We start from the raw sequence: 4,015 nt of genomic DNA, 5'->3' as shown, positions 1-4,015 counted from the left end.
GGGGGGGGGCAGTCGGCCTGGTGATTCACGCCTTTAGGAGGTGCAGGGGCGTCAGCGCGCACAGGCTCTCCAACTTTTTCTTTGCCCTTGTTAGGGGCGGCTTTGGATGGTCCAGCAGCGGCTGGATCCGGCATGGGGGCATCAGCACCACCTCGAACAGAGGTATCCTCGTCCGAGTCGCCTAGATCTCCGAACTTACTTTGGAGGCGTTCCATCATGCGTTGCATTCTTTCGGAGACGCGCTCCTGCTCAGCAAGCTTGGCCTTAGTGGCCACCAGTTCTTCGGCTACTTGGACCAGTTCTGGGTCCTTCTCATAGTAGCAGCTGTCCTTGTAATAACCGTCTTGGACATACTCTTCTTCGTCTTCTAAGTATGTTGTATCTTCGGTACTGACCTGATCCTGGCGGGATGTCGGGTCTTCACCTCGGTAGTCTAAGGGTTCGCTTTGCACCACATCTTCCATCACGGTATCGGGGTTGACCGTAGCATTTTTGTCAACAGCGGATTTTCGCGTAGTCACCATCTCTTTAGTACGAAGTGAATACAAAAAACGTACACAGAAAAAGAGCTGACTAAAAACTTCCTACAGCTCTCAATGAAAGCACCAAAATGTTTACCGAGTTTTTCGGAAACGAATAACTAACAGAATAATAAAAAGATAAGAACTGTAGAAATACTGAAATGTAACTAAACAAACAGTGTTTTTACGTGGTTCAGGCGTTAACAAGCCCTAGTCCACGAGTCGATGTTATTATACTTGGAAAAGATTACAGTAAGATGGTTGGTGCATAAGAACTTCACACACTCACAATGTTTCTCTCGGGTTCTCTTGAAGAAGATGAAGCTAGAGAGATTTTGGTAGAGTTTTTGCTATGTGATCTCTCGGTCCCCCTTCTTGTAAAAGGAAGGGGTCTTTATAGCTAGGGTTTCGGATTAGGGTTTTTCTCTACGTACATGAGTCTTAATTACACCAGCCATAAATAGGGGATACAATTACTGTAGTAGCATGGCTACCAGACTCTATGTGGGTATATTTACGTGAAAGTATGGGGAACACACAAAGTCAGCCGTCTTTTCCAAGTTGTCAGCGGAACAGTAGGCGAAAAGGTACCCTTAGGCGTGCTGGGATGTGTGCGGCTTTGACCTGACAGGCGTGTCAGGCGGGATCCTGTGTCAGACGGATATCATTCCAAATATGCCTTCTCCCGGACTCGACCGTTCGGTTTTGTTCTGTGCGGGGCACGGAACTGTTTCCGCGGAGACCACTCGAAGAGCCTCTCCTGGAAGGGGCCTCCCCGAGGGGTATCCTTCGGGAGTCCGGGAGAGTCGACGAGTTTCCGTGTTGTGCTTGCTTGGAAGAGTAATCCGGATACTAGACAGGAGAGGCGAAGCCTTTCTGTCCATCCGCGAGCTCTGGTCACCCTCCGTGAAAGACATCGATAATTCTGCTTCCCCGAGGTCATCAATCTAAACGCTATCCGGAAATCTGGATAACAGTTATGTTATGTTATGTTATGTTATGTTATGTTATGTTATGTTATGTTATGTTATGTTATGTTATGTTATGTTCACATTATGTATAGTATGCTTATGGTCCTTGGGCACATGACTTGTCTAGCTAGCAAGCCCCCAAAATTTATGGGCATATGACTTGCTTGGCTAGCAAGCCCCACAAATCTATGGGCATATGACTTACTTAGTTAACAAGCCCCAAGAAGTATGATGACCATTGAAGTCTTATAGAATATATGTTTTATACTATATGTTTATGATATAATCTTATGTATATGCTTATATGTGTTAGTAGATTTTCCTTGCTGGGCATTAGACTCACTCCTTTATTTTATTATAATGCAGGAAAATAGATATGGAGGTAGAAGGATTCTTGGTAGCTTGGCTTGTGTATTAAGGATGAAGGGATTCGATGGACTGCGTGACGATTCGAGGACGACGTTATTTTAATCTCTTTAAATTATGTTTTTATGTATTTTCTGCATTTAGCTTTGTAAACAACTTCATTTTAATTTAAAGTTATGCTTTATTTTAAAACAATGGGATCCCAACCACTCATTTATGTATTTCAATATTTACGTGGGAGTTTTTAATAAAGTTATGAATATTCCTTATGTATGTTTTCTAAAAAATAGTGGTTATGTCTAGTAGTTTTAATGGGCCTAGGTCTTAGAAATAGTTGGGTCATTACATGCATCAGACACCCCACAGTTGCCGCTAATAGTTTTGTGATTATGCCAACAATTCTAAAATGGTCCAATCTACTGTTCAGTTTGGAGGCTTGCCTACAGAGGACCCTAACTTGCACATAGCTAATTTCTTTGAGCTTTGTGCGATGTTAAATATGAATGGGGTGAGCAATGACGTAATAATGTTGAGGCTATTTCCATTTTCACTAAGGGACCGTGCAAAGAGTTGGCTGATTTCCCTACAGGCTAACTCTATTACCACATTAGAGGAGCTCGCTCAAAAGTTCCTTGCAAAGTTTTTCCCTCCGGCAAAAGCAACAAAGTTGAGAGGGGAAATTAATAATATCTACCAAACCGAAGGGGAATCACTCCATGATGCATGGGAGAGATTCAAAGAGTTGTTAAGGGCGTGCCCGCATCATGGTATAGAGAAGTGGATGCTGGTCCACAACTTTTATATTGGGTTGAATGGTACTACACGTACTATAATAGATGCTACAGTAGAAGGTGCGTTCATGAGCAAAAGTGCTAATGATGCTTATGAATTGTTAGAGGAGATTGCCATGAACAATTACCATTGGCCTACTGAGAAGGAAAATACAAAGAAGGTGGCTGGGATGATTGAATTAGAAGCCATCTCAATGCTTACAGCTCAAGTGGCATCCTTGACGAACAACTACAACAAAATAACCTCACAACTCAAGCCATGCAATTACAAAGTGTGTGAAATATGTGGAATGGCTTATCCACCTAACTAGTGTCCTACAATGAATTTAAATAATTTGCTTATGGAACAAGTTCAAGCCATAGGAAATAGCCAAAGGCCAGCCAATAACCCATATTCCATGCTCTACAACCAAGGGTGGAAAAATCACCCTAACTTTTCTTGGAAAAATAATAATCAGAGTGTTCAGCATCCTTTCCAACAGAACCAACAACAATTCCAACATCCTCCTCCTGGGTTTTATCAACCAAAAAATAGACCACCACAACATGAAGCAACCTGAAGCACAACCTAATGTACTGAACCTATTTATGACTGAGACAAGGACATCTATTCAAAATTTGGAGACTCAAATTGGTCAGTTGGCTAACCTAATGACAAATCGTTCTCAAGCGAACTTACCAAACACTACAGAGGTAAAACCAAAAGAACAATGTAATGCAATATCTTTGAGGAGTGGTAAGGAGTTGGAAGAGCCAAGTAAGAAGCCTATTCAGTTACCAAAAGTGGTCGATGAGAAAAAGGGTAAAATTGAAGAAGAGGTTAATGAAAACCTTGAGAAAAAGGAGCCAGAAATAAGTATAGAGCATCACATTAAGATCCCATATCCTCAAAGGCTTCAAAAGAAGACACTAGAAAAGAAATTTTCTAAATTTTTAGATGTCTTTTGGAAGCTTCACATCAACATTCCTTTTGTTGAAGTACTTACACAAATGCCGAGTTATGTGAAGTTTATGAAAGAAATTTTGACGAAGAAAAGGAAACAAGGGGATTATGAGACATTGTCACTTACTAAGTAGTGCAGTGCGATACTTCAAAAGAAGCTACCTCCCAAACTTAAAGATCCTCGTAGTTTCAATATGCCATGCTTTATAGGTGGTTCAGTAGAAACCAAGGCTTTATGTGATTTGGGGGCTAGTATAAACTTAATGCCTCTATCTATTTTTCAAAAGTTAAAATTGGGAGAAGCTCAACCTACTACCGTGTCTTTGAAAATGGTCGATCGCTCAGTAAAGCATCCTAAGGGTATTATTGAGGATGTTTTAGAAAAGGTGGTCAAATTCATCTTCCCTGCAGATTTTATTATTC

The 4,015-nt window shown here is 41.3% G+C and overlaps 1 non-coding gene across 1 annotated transcript; it reads right to left on the bottom strand.

Annotated features, from left to right (window-relative positions):
• Positions 1-2,522: 2,522 nt before the first annotated feature.
• On the bottom strand, positions 2,523-2,629 carry LOC133813195 (small nucleolar RNA R71). Its single transcript, XR_009884232.1, has one exon. It is a non-coding gene; the product is annotated as a small nucleolar RNA R71 (small nucleolar RNA).
• Between the last annotated feature and the right edge of the window lie 1,386 nt (positions 2,630-4,015).

This window comes from Humulus lupulus, chromosome 1, assembly GCF_963169125.1.
Source record: "Humulus lupulus chromosome 1, drHumLupu1.1, whole genome shotgun sequence".
Classification (NCBI taxonomy): Eukaryota; Viridiplantae; Streptophyta; class Magnoliopsida; order Rosales; family Cannabaceae; genus Humulus; species Humulus lupulus.
This window is presented reverse-complemented; position numbering and strand designations above follow the sequence as displayed.